Here is a 15,203-nt window from a genome sequence, read left to right on the forward strand (position 1 = left end):
ACAGTGTCAGAAGGCATAGAAACCCACACCACTGACAGAGGTGTTACCGCCCAGTTGTCAATTTACTGATACATTTCTAGGTGGAAAAATAAAAGAACGGCATAACACTGATTTCTAAGAAAAGATGCTTTGGAATTGTTATTTCATGTGAAATATTACTAAAAAGACATGTCAGGAGAGATGACATCCTCCCAGCCAATTGACACTTGGGTGATAACTGCTATAAACAATGTTGATCTTTCATATACTGCATTGTCAAGGGGGAGGAGTCTGAATATTCAGTGCCTTGATCTGCTCTCAGAAATTAGTCCTTTTCTATTTTACCCTGTAACACTTAGGCCTCTTTCACACGAGTGAGATTTCCGCGCGGGTGCAATGCATGAGGTGAACGCATTGCACCCGCACTGAATCCGGACCCATTCATTTCTATGGGGCTGTGCACATGAGCGGTGATGCTCTACTTTGTGCGTTTTTCACACAACGCAGGCCCCATAGAAGTGAAAATCGCAAGCATCCACAAGCAAGTGCGGAAGCGGTACGATTTTCACACACGGTTGCTAGAGACGATCGGGATGGGGACCCGATCATTATTATTTTCCCTTATAACATGGTTATAAGGGGAAATAATATCATTCCTAATACAGAATGCTTAGTAAAATAGGGCTGGAGGGGTTAAAAAAAAATTTACAAAAATTTAACTTACCTTAATCCACTTGTTCGCGCAGCCCGGCTTCGCTTCTGTCTTCATCTTTGCTGTGCAGTAGGAAAATGACCTGTGGTGACGTCACTGTGCTCATCACATAGTCTATCACATGATCCATCACCATGGTGATGGATCATGTGATGGACCATGTGATGAGCGCAGTAATGTCAGCGCAGTAATGTCATCAAAGGTCCTTTACCCAGGTCCTGAAGAAAGAAGAGAAGCCGGGCTGCGCGAACAAGTGGATTAAGGTGAGTTAAATAATTTTTAATTTTTTTTTAACCCCTCCAGCCCTATTGTACTAAACATTCTGTATGAAGAATGGTATTATTTTCCCTTATAACCATGTTATAAGGGAAAATAATACAATCTACACAACACCTAACCCAAACCCGATTTTTCTCACGCGCGTGCAAAACGCATTAAAATGTTTTGCACTCTCGCAAAAAAATTGCGCATTTTCCCACGACGCACCCACATCTTATCCGTCCCAAAACCATGATGCGCGTGTGAAAGAGGCCTTAGAGGTGTATCTCAATAAATTTGAAGATCATTGAAAAGTTTATTTATTTTAGTCATTCTATTCAAAAGTGAAACTCATATATTATATAGATGAATTACACAAAGAGATCTATTTCAAGCATTTATTTCTTTTAATGCTGATGATTATGGCTTACAGCTAATGGAAACCCAAAAGTTCGCAACTCAGAAAATCAGAACATTATATAAGACCAATTAAAACATTATTTTTAATGCAGAAATGTTGGCCTACTGAAAAGTATGTACAGTATATGCACTCAATACTTTGGGCTCCTTTTGCATGAATTACTGCATCAATGCAACGTGGCAATGAGGCGATCAGCCTGTGGTGTTATGAAAGCCCAGGTTGCTTAGATAGCGGACTTCAGCTTGGTTGCATTGTTGGGTCCTTGTGGAGGGTGTCAATGACTGTCTTCTGGACAACTTTTGTCAGCAGTTTTCACCATGATTGTGTATCCTACTGAACCAGACTCAGGGGCCATTTAAAGGCTTAGGAAACCTTTGCAGGTATTTTGTGTCGATTATCTGATTAGAGTGTGACATCATGAGTCTACAATATTGAACCTTTTCACAATATTCAAATTTTTTGAGATACTGACTTAGCTGTATGCCATAATCATGAACATTAACCCCTTAACGCATAATGCTGTACATGATACTTGAAACTGTGGACCACTTCCAAATTTGGCTACAGCACTCAATAATTGCAGGATGCTTTGTGTTATAACAATTAAGTTCTAACACATAATATTTTAAATCAATATGGGTGTTGGCAGTGCAGCGTAATGTTGTCTAAAAAAGCTCTGCAATTGGCTAGGTACCGACTTCTTACAGAGGTGCAATGTTCTGCAGTCTACTACTTGACGAGCTGAACTAGCTTCCAGAGACCTGCAATTAGCCTGTAGAAGTGGTAGCATCTTTCAGGGTGGGGGAATGGTGGGCTGTAAATGAATATTTATTAAACCCACATTAGGACGCTATCTGCATGTGCGGATGGAAGTGTCAGCAAATGCAGCACTAAATCACCCACCAGTGAGAAGAAGTGACATCCTCTGCTGCAGAAACCCATAGGGAAAGTTACCCAGCATTTAGGAAAATAGGGGAATGGAAGCAATTATGTTAGCAGGATTCATTCTCTGCAATTGCTCTGTCAAGACTCGTATGATTTAATTACTATTTATTCAGAAGAAAGCCAACCAAACGGCAGACTTCTCTGATCCTCTATTCATTCCACAATCACCTTTATTTCTGGCTAGCTTTGTAATACACAGCTTCCCAGGCATCGTACCCCAGGTCTGTACCATTTCCACCTCTGCAATTAAACTGCCAGCTCCTGAAGGGGAGAGGGAGACTGGTTGAATATTGCAGCTGTGCCCTCATACCAGTGCCACCCACAAAAAACATTAAAGAGACACCTCCAGAGATCATAGTAATACTGTATCAATTTTTTTTTTTTATGAATCAATATCAGCAGGCTGTTGTAACATGCTGGTAGTTGTAGTTCTGCTTGCAAGTTATAGGTGGGAAACTACTGGTGCAAATAATCACCAGATCTATGATAATTAAAGGGTTTGAATAAAATTGGAATAAAAATAAAGTGCCACTCTTGTCTGTGGCTTTGTCTGATAGTACAGCTCAGTCACATTCACCTAAATGCTGCAATACCACTGTTTTAACTTGAATTCGAAGATTTAAGAAAAAATAGGCTTACGCAGGCTAAGTGATAAAAATAGTTACTAAGTGTGATAAAATATATATATAAATAGACAAATCACATACAGAGTAGTAAAGGTATATAACAATAAATCACCTGACCTGCAACACAATGGAGCTCCTGTCGCCACACTACCCACGTACCATATGGTTGACACCTTATGGTAATTCAGGTGAAACTCGAAAAATTAGAATATCGTGTAAAAGTTAATTTATTTCAGTAATGCAACAGTAATGCAACTTTAAGAGAACCTGTCACCCGGATTTTGTGTATAGAGCTGAGGACATGGGTTGCTAGATGGCCGCTAGCACATCCGCAATACCCAGTCCCCATAGCTCTGTGTGCTTTTATTGTGTAAAAAAAACGATTTGATACATATGCAAATTAACCTGAGATGAGTTCTGTCCCTGACTCATCTCTAGTACAGGACTCATCTCAGGTTAATTTGCATATGTATCAAATCGTTTTTTTTACACAATAAAAGCACACAGAGCTATGGGGACTGGGTATTGCGGATGTGCTAGCGGCCATCTAGCAACCCATGTCCTCAGCTCTATACACAAAATCCCAGTAACAGGTTCCCTGTAAAATTAGAATATTGTGAAAAGGTTCAATATTCTAGGCTCAAAGTGTCACACTCTAGTCAGCTAATTAATTCATATCCCCTGAGCAAAGGGTACCTGAGATTGTGACTTTGGGGTTTCATAAGCTGTAAGCCATAATCATCCAAATTATAACAAATAAAGGCTTGAAATATCTCGCTTTGCATGTAATGAGTCTATCTCATATGTTAGTTTCATCTTTTAAGTTGCATTACTGAAATACATGAACTTTGCACGATATTAACATTTTTCGAGTTTCACCAGTACAAGAGAGATAGTGACCTACAACATCCTACCTGGATGATGGTCTCATTGGAGCTGAGTTCTTTGTCTTTATGCACAAAGGTTTATACCCATCAGCCCCTCCTCCTAAGGATGTCCAAGGTGGACTATGCATGTCCTGTGAGTTAACAACTCTGGAATGTGGCCTGGTGACCCAGAACAATGGCTTTGAATATCTTAACTAAGTATCCCTGACTCACTTAATTACAAGGAATACAGAATGTAATATAATTATTAAAAGGGAAAGAACCAATCAATATATATATATATTTTTTAAACTCTTCTACACAACCACTCACACAGCCTATGGATAAACAGTCAATGAGTTAACATTCACTCTCATGCTGGTGCACCCATGTATGACATTTTTCTCGAGCTGGACCCACAGCAATTCAGCACAGAAATAGGGGGAGTGAAGATACAATTTGGAATCAGAAATATCCTTATAGGTTCTCTCTGTTCAGTCTACTGCAGTTCCACATTACATTACAGCTCAATGCTGAAAACAAGTGCTGGAATACCAGAGGCCTGATTCACATGACCGTATTTTCTGTCCATATGCTGTCCAGACTGGAACCACATAGCACAAAGACCCCATTAAAGTAAATAGTGCAATTTATGTGTCAATTTTTCCAGGTGGTCGGTGCTGAGTTTTCCATCTAAGACTCATTCATTTAGGTGAATTTGTCAGGAGGAATAAAACAGATGCACCCATACACCATATGGACAGATGAAAATCGGAACAGCCGTCTTAATCCTACCTACAGGAATTTCTCTGTGTGTTGTCAGTAGGTTTATGTCCTTTGCTTCCTGCTGTAGAAGGTTAGTGGCTTTCCACCTCACAAATTTCATTACATACTCCAACAATCTTCTATACCATGCACCTTTTCCATCTATGATTTTCACGCAGAAACGTGTATCACACAGTAAAATGCTTTATTGTATTGTCCTGGGAAACATGAAATATCCACCGGAAACAAAAATAAATTCTGCCCACCTAAATGAAGTGATCAAATAAAGCAATGTATTTAGTAACTCCGGTGACATGGCATCACAAAGTCACCTGAAGGTGAACCGCCACCCTATAACTTTGTACTCAGCCTGTGTCCAATCCTATGAAGCTTTTTTGTTTACAGAGAATGAAAATCAGTTGATTTACGGTATCATTGTCCTTGAAATTCAGACATCCGTATCGATGCCTTGGAGGAAGTCTTGCCCGATTTAATATATCTTTCAAATATATTCCATTCATCCATTTACTTTCTTTATCTGCGCTCTCCAAACCTTGCTCATTCTGAATTCTGGGAAATGTGGAGCCATTAAAATAAACTGTTTCAGCATGTAACACTCTGTCAAATCTCCTTAGATAAACGGCTCTGAGACCTATTTAAATTGCACCAAATCCCAGGTGAAATTTGCATTTGGCTCACGGCCTTACGGTAATTAGCATGCCACATAAATAGCCACACCCCATATCTACATTTTATTTTAGAAGCGAACACTAGGAAAAGACTTTCACAACCTAAGTAAACAGATTCTGCAAGGCACGGAGTGTGCCCGAAAACTGGTGAAGAGTAGACAAGGTAGCTGCTGAAGGCCTCATTAGTAGACTGTTGGGCTTAAACCCTTAACCTCTTCATTTTTAATTACTTAGAAAACCACATTTCTAAAGATAAGCAAGAGGAAAAAGACAACCACATAGCATGCTGGCAGGTGTAAAATGAAAGACAAAAGCCTCTTTAAAATGTGGTCATGAGGTGTAACGAAAGAAGTTGAGGAACCATTCATATGAGGGGAAGGAGGGAGAAGTCTTCCCATGAAGTATGAAAATGGAGGCGATACCACCATAAAGAACGTTATTTCTTAGAGAAACCAATCTATGGCCCAGTGATTTGTGTCTTTCTGAACTTTCATGAGCATGTATGAATGTGGTGAACATCAGCACAAGGCCAAGATGCAAGTTATTATTACCATTCTTCGTTAAGCAATGTATTCCACAGTTACATAGGTTTGGAAAATACATAATATGTAGGTATGAGAGAATCGACTTCTCTCATCCGAAGTCGATTCACTCATCTCTAATAATAAGGTATGTATCATCCTGTAAGAGGAATACTTATCTATTGATTTGGCTTAGAGATTATAAACAGTACATGAAGTCTTTGTTGCCTGTGTTGCCAATAAAAAAGTTATAATAGAATACTACTTACAGCAAATCAACATTTTTGAGGAGGAGTATCACTGGCTCTAGGGCAAGAAATAGCTGCTCGTATACATAAGGTAGTTCTGTATATTGCGTGGTAGCTGGACATTCCTATCATTAATGTCTGGATGTTATCTTTATGTCCATGTACCGGAAGGTCATTCGGAAAGTTTCTTAGAGGAAAAATAGCAGTTTGATAAAAATTGGGCTGCACATTTTCATTAGGAGGTCATTGTTTATGGTGGATAAAGCTATCACTCTGCTTGAGATGGCCCGTCATTTCCCACTGTTGCCCTAAGAAAGAAGCTGATAAACAATGCGCTACCATTTGAGAAGGTGGTATATCAAAATCACGATTGTCTCCTAAAGTTTAATAAAATCTGGAACCCATGGTGTTCCTTGGGTGCCTTTCTACTCCCTGATGAGCAGGCTGGGTGTTAAATGGATAGTCTGAAAAAAACCTATGCCCTTGGTAGTTTCTTCACAAAGATTACTTTGACTTTGCACCAATTTGCACACATCGTTGGCAATGTGTCTCTTAGGATCTCATGTTTTTAGAATGTAGATGTATGGTGTCTGTTGTAACATTTTTTTGTTGCAGTATTTTCTTTACTGTAATTGTTGAATATTTTGAAATAAGGTGACTTTAAAAAAAAAAAGATCTGCTTCGTTCAAAATGAGTTGGCTGTCTTTGTGGCTTTTGGCCAAACTTGTTGAAACGGACCCATGAGGGCCAATGAGGGCCCTCTGGCAAAAAAGTCACAGTGGGCCTATCATCTACTCAACCATCTGCTCAGTAGAGCATTTCTGTCCAGATTACTTTAAGCCCTTCCAGGCCAGTGGGTCCTGGCATCTGTTATGGATTACCTGGTGCTGATACTGACTCTATATCATCTAATGTCCTGTCCTGGCCCACTACCATGTGTTCTTTTGTTTGTTAACTGAATACATCCAATATTTTCTATAGATTCTAGCCACTATCTATAATTATGTGGAATTGGCCAACATGCTTGGAAGTGTTTGGTTAGGAGGACACTGCATGAGGTCTCCTCCTTCTCCTGTACTGATTTGTAAGGGTTCCTCTACCACCAGTGGCATACTGCCAATATAGGCAGACCACGCAGTTGCTATGGGGCCCGCAGCACAGGGGGGCCCGGAGCGCATGGAAGGCCCTGCCCCTACATCTACTCTGCACAAGACAGTTTTTATTCATAGTTAATTGAGGCGCTCAGGCGGCCATGGCCCGCCCACTTGTGTTATTCCTGGTCCCCCCCTTTGATTCATGCGCTCGCTCACTATCTGACCTGGCGACAGGCTCCAGCTGCGGGCTCCTGGCACTGCGTATGCTGCATTTCACACTGGCCAATCAGCATTTAGCAGCACAAAGATCCTTCTGCTGATTGGCCAGTGTATCGCAGCAGGAGCAGGCTCAACAATCACACACAGAGTGCACTCAGTGTTGTAGTTTTCCTCCGCTCTGCGCTTATGCGCCATCCGTCCATCAGCCAGTGATGCAGCACCCCCAGGGCCCCGGTCCAGACTGAAGGACCGCTCCGTAGTGTGCCTGCCACAGTAAGAGGACAGCAGTCAGACTTAATAAAAAGTTAAAGTTCATATATGGTTGGATGTGTATTCTTGATGGGGGGAGGGCAGCAGCAAGCAGTGTTTTTTTTTTTTGGAGGGGGAGAACTCAGGAGGAGGGTGAGGCTAGGGAGGCTCATTTCTGACGCGGCCTGCTACTGGCTGTCCCCCCCTACTGGGCACAAGTATTATCTGTATACGGTGCCTGGGAATTTTGGGGGGCATAATAGGGGTTAGATAGCCTCTTTACCCCTTAGGATACCGGATTTTGTTTTTTCGTTTTTGCATTTTCTTCTTTCTTCCCTATCTTCCTTTTGCCATAACTTTTCTATTTTTCCATTCACATAGGATGTATGAGGGCTTAATGTTAGCAGGAGAAGTTGTACTTCCCTGGAATAAAAAGAAAAAAAAAGAAAAACAATTTCTCCACCATTTTATGAGTTTTGTTCCTACGGTGTTCCCTTTGCGGCAAAACTGACCTTTATGTGTAAATAGTGTAAAAATAAATTAAAACTTTGAAAAAAAAATGTATTTACCTTTTTACATCACCATATTCTGACCCCCATAACTTTTTTTATAGTTATATCTACTGATCTGTGTGGGGGCTCATTTTTTACGTGATGAACTATAGTTGTTATTGATACCATTTTGGAATGTGTGTGACTTTTTGATCACATTTTCTTAAATTTTTTGGGGTTAGAGAAGTGATGACAAAAAGGGGGCTGGTAGCAAAGGGGTTAAGTTGTGTGGGATGGGCTATGTCAGGCTTTAGCATAGTGAACACAGGCAGGAGGAGCGATATGTATGCGGGCTCCTGCCCTGCACTCGTTCAGCTGTGCTCGCATACATATCGCGCCCTGTGCCCGCTCTGCCTGGCTTTACCAAAGCAGACAGGCAGGAGCAGTAATGTGTGCTGTAGATCACTCGCTGCAGCCCCAGTGAGATCCTTACTCCCATACAGCACTGTCATATCAGCGGTGTATGAGAGTTAATAAAAAAATAATGATTTATCCCTAACGGTTTCAGTAGGTCATGTATACATTTCTTTATTGGCAATTGGGAGTGTGGAATGGGAGGAGCCAGGACAGGAAGTGGGATGGGCCAGGAGTGGGTAGTGGGCGGGGTTAGGGGGCCCAATTCAGATTCTTGCTATGGGGCCCAGTGATTTCTATGTTCGCCCCTGTCTACCACCCGGTCCTAACTCTAAAGGAATGAAGTCTTTTTCACTTGCATACAACTCATTATTTGGAGGTCCAGGTTCCAGTGTTGCAAGTGAAGGTACTTTAATATGAATGAATGATGTGAGCAATAACTACTCTTCAGCCCATATATTCATTAGGCTCATAATTGGGTACATTATAGAAGACAAGCTGCAAGCTCCTCAGACAAGTGCACTTCTGCTCCATACTAGACTCAGTACTGGGATTTTTCCATGTTCCTAGACTATGCTGCATTACACAGCGCTTATAAATAAGATAATAAAGTGAAAATGTACTTTTGTGGCGAGAGCAATTGGATTTTTAATAACTAGTTATTTTTAACCATGAAATACAGACGCATTAAAGAAGCTCTCATCCTGGAACATAAATATCACAGAAGCCGCTGAATAATCCCAAAACGCTATGTGAATTAGCAGGCAAAATATTTTCCTCCACCATCTATTTGTTCATGAGGCGAAATGTGTTACTGGGGTCTCCTGGTCAAATGAAATGTTTTGGAGGGACCTAATTAACTTCTCGGATGGTGCGCCCATCAGCAGCGCTGAGCGGTGATGAATTTCACCTCACGTACCAAATGCCATAAAATTTTGATGGCATTTTACTTTGCGTGTAAAATTAAACCTCTCGAAAAGGTCAGGAAACTTGCAGGGTCCCTGCGTTTAGCTGAAAGGAACAAACTGGAAAGGATGGAGGCCGTTGAGGAGCATGGGGGAGAAGGGCAGAACCGAAATACGGCACAATGGAGTCATTATAATCTTCAGGAGGGGCCTGGCCATTAATATTTTACCCAGGCAATTCACCCCATTTATAGAATTAACTCTTCATTTGCTGAAGAGGCTGCAGAAAAAAAAAAAGTCCCCTTTTAGTCACTTATTTACGAGCTCGCAGCGACAGATCCCTAAATCAAGACGTTACCATGTAAAACAGCAACCAATTTACTGCAAATTGCTTCTGCAACAAGGGAATAATTTCCAAATGGACCCATTATGGACATTTACATAAAATTAAAATTCGTAAAAATGAGCAGCATGTTGAGATCTTGGATTATCAACAGCATGAGAGGGGCATTGTGGGTAATAAGTGATAGGCTTTTGTTGCGAGCATCTGGCTGGGCACCAAGAGCACCACAAGGAAAAATTGTGATTGCTCGATACAGGTCCACAGAATAAAGCTCATTATATAGAACTGACCAAGGTAGATACTATATTTATTCGTCAACACCCTTAAAGGGGTATTGAGATTTCAGCAAATAAGCAGCTTATTCAATGTATAATAAAAAGTAATAACATCTCCAAATGTACTTCCTGTAGTAACAATTTTCTAAATCTCTGCTTGCAGTGCTATAATGGAAACCTTCAGGAGATAAAAAATCTGTCATGGAATAGGTGCATGAATCGTAGCACATAGAGTACAGTTATCAGAGCTCTGCCTGCTGTGCATCTGTGCGAGCAGCACACGACCAGGCTAGATTTTTAGCCCCAGGAAGTAAATCGCGAAGGTTTCCATGCTATGATTGCAAGCAGAGTTCATGAAAATGGTGAGAAATTGAAACAGAAAATGCATTAGAAAATTGTATGAAGTTTCATTACATGGTGAATACTTTTTGCTGAAACTGGAATAACCCTTTACTTTAAAGGGGAGATCCAAAATTATATATTAAACATTAAGCCCGTTACAATAACGGGCGCTAGAACAGTAGTGCATAAACATTAGTAGGAACAGTCTATATTAAATGGCAAGGGAACTTGACCACATTGTATGGCTGAGACTGCTGGCACTGTGACTGGTGGCTGTGACTAGTGGCACTGACTGATGGCTGAGACGGCTGGCACTGACTGGTGGTGCTGAGACTGCTGGCACTGTGACTGATGGCTGTGACTAGTGGCACTGACTGAAGGCTGAGACGGCTGGCGCTGACTGCTGGCTGAGACTGCTGGCACTGAGTGCTGGCTGTGACTGAGATTGCTGACTGCAGCTGGTGGCTGAGACTGCTGACACTGACTGGTGGCTGAGACTGCTGGCACTGTGACTGATGGCACTGACTGATGGCTGAAACGGCTGGCACTGTGACTGGTGGCACTGACTGAAGGCTGAGACGGCTGGCACTGACTGCTGGCTGAGACTGCTGGCACTGTGACTGGTGGCACTGACTGATGGCTGAGACGGTTGGCACTGACTGCTGGCTAGACTGCTTGCACTGTGACTGGTGGATGTGGCTGGTGGCACTGACTGATGGCTGAGACGGCTGTCACTGACTGGTGGTGCTGAGACTGCTGGCATCGACTGGTGGCTGAGACTGCTGGCAGTAGCTGCTGTCTGAGCTGGGACTGTGCGGCTGTGTGATGCAGGGACAGTAATGGCGGTGGTCCGACGTGGAGAGCACACCATAACCTGCGAGTGGCCGACGATTGGCTGGAGCGCAGGTGTGGGCGGTGCGGGCGGCATGTGGAGCGCCGTGTGTTGATTGGTCGGCCGCCGCACATGCCCAGTTCAATTATCGGCACACACGCACGGACACACAGCTCTGAGCACTGTACATCACGAGCGTGCACCTCAATGCTCAGCGCTCTCCCGGCCCTGGCTGACGCTTCCCTGCTCAGGACCCTCCATGCTGCGTCACATTACCTTAACAATGCAATAACAAAAATGGGGGTATCTGGGGTACTGCACCAGCACGTTTCTATGATGTAGGCAGCGCTATTATATCATCCCGCCTCCTGTGACGTTCCACACAAGCAGACCGTTCAGAAGAGGCCAGGGTGACATTGCTGCATCGTGGGACTGACAGCAGGTGAGTATATCTATGTGAGTATGCTGACTGCACTAAATGGGGGGCTCAAAGAAGAGCCACTACACTCAGGGGGCACAGACAAGATGGCATTATATATAAGGGGGCATAGATAAGGTGGCATTATATACATTATAAGGGGCATAGACAAGGTGGTATTATATACAGTATAAGGGGCATAGACAAGGTGGTATTATATATAAGGGGCATAGACAAGGTGGTATTAGATAAAGGAGGGCATAGACAAGGTAGCATTATATATAAGGGGGCATAGACATGGTGGCATTATATATAAGGGGGTATAGACAAGGTGGTATTATATATAAGGGGGTATAGAAAAGGTGGCATTATATATAATAAAGGTGGACATATATATAAGTATAGACAAGGTGGCATTTATATAAGGGGGTATAGACAAGGTGGCATTATATATAAGGGGGCATAGACAAGGTAGTATTATATATAAGGGGCATAGACAAAGTGGCATTATATATACAGGGACACAGACAAGGTGGCATTATATATAAGGGGGCATAGACAAGGTAGCATTATATATAAGGGGCATAGACAAAGTGGCATTATACACTCACCTAAAGAATTATTAGGAACACCTGTTCTATTTCTCATTAATGCAATTATCTAGTCAACCAATCACATGGCAGTTGCTTCAATGCATTTAGGGGGGTGGTCCTGGTCAACACAATCTCCTGAACTCCAAACTGAATGTCAGAATGGGAAAGAAAGGTGATTTAAGCAATTTTCATCGTGGCATGGTTGTTGGTGCCAGACGGGCCGTCTGAGTATTTCACAATCTGCTCAGTTACTGGGATTTTCACGCACAACCATTTCTAGGGTTTACAAAGAATGGTGTGAAAGGGGAAAAACATCCAGTATGCGGCAGTCCTGTGGGCGAACATGCCTTGTGGATGCCAGAGGTCAGAGGAGAATGGGCCGACTGATTCAAGCTGATAGAAGAGCAACGTTGACTGAAATAACCACTCGTTACAACCGAGGTCTGCAGCAAAGCATTTGTGAAGCCACAACACGCACAACCTTGAGGCGGATGGGCTACAACAGCAGAAGACCCCACCGGGTACCACTCATCTCCACTACAAATAGGAAAAAGAGGCTACAATTTGCACGAGCTCACCAAAATTGGACTGTTGAAGACTGGAAAAACGTTGCCTGGTCTGATGAGTCTCGATTTCTGTTGAGACATTCAAATGGTAGAGTCCGAATTTGGCGTAAACAGAATGAGAACATGTATCCATCATGCCTTGTTACCACTGTGCAGGCTGGTGGTGGTGGTGTAATGGTGTGGGGGATGTTTTGTGGGCACACTTTAGGCCCCTTAGTGCCAATTGGGCATCGTTTAAATGCCACGGGCTACCTGAGCATTGTTTCTGACCATGTCCATCCCTTCATGACCACCATGTACCCATCCTCTGATGGCTACTTCCAGCAGGATAATGCACCATGGCACAAAGTTCGAATCATTTCAAATTGGTTTCTTGAACATGACAATGAGTTCACTGTACTAAAATGGCCCCCACAGTCACCAGATCTCAACCCAATAGAGCATCTTTGGGATGTGGTGGAACGGGAGCTTCGTGCCCTGGATGTGCATCCCTCAAATCTCCATCAACTGCAAGATGCTATCCTATCAATATGGGCCAACATTTCTAAAGAATGCTATCAGCACCTTGTTGAATCAATGCCACGTAGAATTAAGGCAGTTCTGAAGGCAAAAGGGGGTCCAACACCGTATTAGTATGGTGTTCCTAATAATTCTTTAGGTGAGTGTATATACGGGGACACAGACAAGGTGGCATTATATATAAGGGGACACAGACAAGGTTGCATTATATACACTGCACAAAAAAATAAAGGGAACACTTAAACAACACAATGTAACTCCAAGTCAATCACACTTCTGTGAAATCAAACTGTCCACTTAGGAAGCAACACTGAGTGACAATCAATTTCACATGCTGTTGTGTAAATGGGATAGACAACAGGTGGAAATTATAGGCAATTAGCAAGACACCCCCAATAAAGAAGTGGTTCTGCAGGTGGTGATCACAGACCACTTCTCAGTTCCTATGCTTCCTGGCTGATGTTTTGGTTACTTTTGAATGCTGGCGGTGCTTTCACTCTAGTGGTAGCATGAGACGGAGTCTACAACCCACACAAGTGGCTCAGGGAGTGCAGCTTATCCAGGATGGCACATCAATGTGAGCTGTGGCAAGAAGGTTTGCTGTGTCTGTCAGCGTAGTGTCCAGAGCATGGAGGCGCTACCAGGAGACAGGCCAGTACATCAGGAGACGTGGAGGAGGCCGTAGGAGGGCAACAACCCAGCAGCAGGACCACTACCTCCACCTTTGTGCAAGTAGGAACAGGAGGAGCACTGCCAGAGCCCTGCAAAATGACCTCCAGCAGGCCACAAATGTGCATGTGCCTGCTGAAATGGTCAGAAACAGACTCCATGAGGGTGATATGAGGGCCCGACGTCCACAGGTGGGGGTTGTGCTTACAGCCCAACACCGTGCAGGACATTTGGCATTTGGCAGAGAACACCAAGATTGGCAAATTTGCCACTGGCGCCCTGTGCTCTTCACAAATGAAAGCAGGTTCACACTGAGCACATGTGACAGACGTGACAGAGTCTGGAGATGCCGTGGAGAATGTTCTGCTGCCTGCAACATCCTCCAGCATGACCGGTTTGGCATTGGGTCATTAATGGTGTGGGGTGGCATTTCTTTGGAGGGCCGCACAGCCCTCCATGTGCTCGCCAGAGGTAGCCTGACTGCCATTAGGTACCGAGATGAGATCCTCAGACCCCTTGTGAGACCATATGCTGGTGCGGTTAGCCCTGGGTTCCTCCTAATGCAAGACAATGCTAGACCTCATGTGGCTGGAGTGTGTCAGCAGTTCCTGCAAGACGAAGGCATTGATGCTATGGACTGGCCCGCCCGTTCCCCAGACCTGAATCCAATTGAGCACATCTGGGACATCATGTCTCGCTCTATCCACCAACGTCACGTTGCACGTGGAGGCCACACACACTACTGAGCCTCATTTTGACTTGTTTTAAGGACATTACATCAAAGTTGGATCAGCCTGTAGTGTGTTTTTCCACTTTAATTTTGAGTGTGACTCCAAATCCAGACCTCCATGGGTTGAAAAATTTGATTTCCATTTTTTTATTTTTGTGTGATTTTGTTGTCAGCACATTGAACTATGTAAAGAACAAAGTATTTCAGAAGAATATTTAATTAATTCAGATCTAGGATGTGTTATTTTTGTGTTCCCTTTATTTTTTTGAGCAGTGTATATAAGGGGCATAGACAAAGTAACATTATATATATAAGGGGCATAGACAAAGTAGCATCATATATAAGTGGGCACAGACAAGGTGGTATGATATATAAGAGGGCATAACCAAGGTAGCATCTATCTTCTATACTAATAAAAGCCCTGTGTACGTGTTGCGTTTCCGCACGTGTGTGCCAATAACTGAAGTGCGCGCGGGCCGGTCAATCAACACACGGCACTACACACGCCACCTGC

At 43.1% G+C, this 15,203-nt stretch overlaps 1 protein-coding gene across 1 annotated transcript in view; it reads right to left on the reverse strand.

Annotated features, from left to right (window-relative positions):
* The window catches only part of CDH4 (cadherin 4), a 918,264-nt gene that overhangs the window by 274,460 nt on the left and 628,601 nt on the right, over positions 1 to 15,203 (reverse strand).

The sequence above is a fragment of the Bufo bufo genome, chromosome 6 (genome assembly GCF_905171765.1).
Source record: "Bufo bufo chromosome 6, aBufBuf1.1, whole genome shotgun sequence".
Taxonomy (NCBI): Eukaryota; Metazoa; Chordata; class Amphibia; order Anura; family Bufonidae; genus Bufo; species Bufo bufo.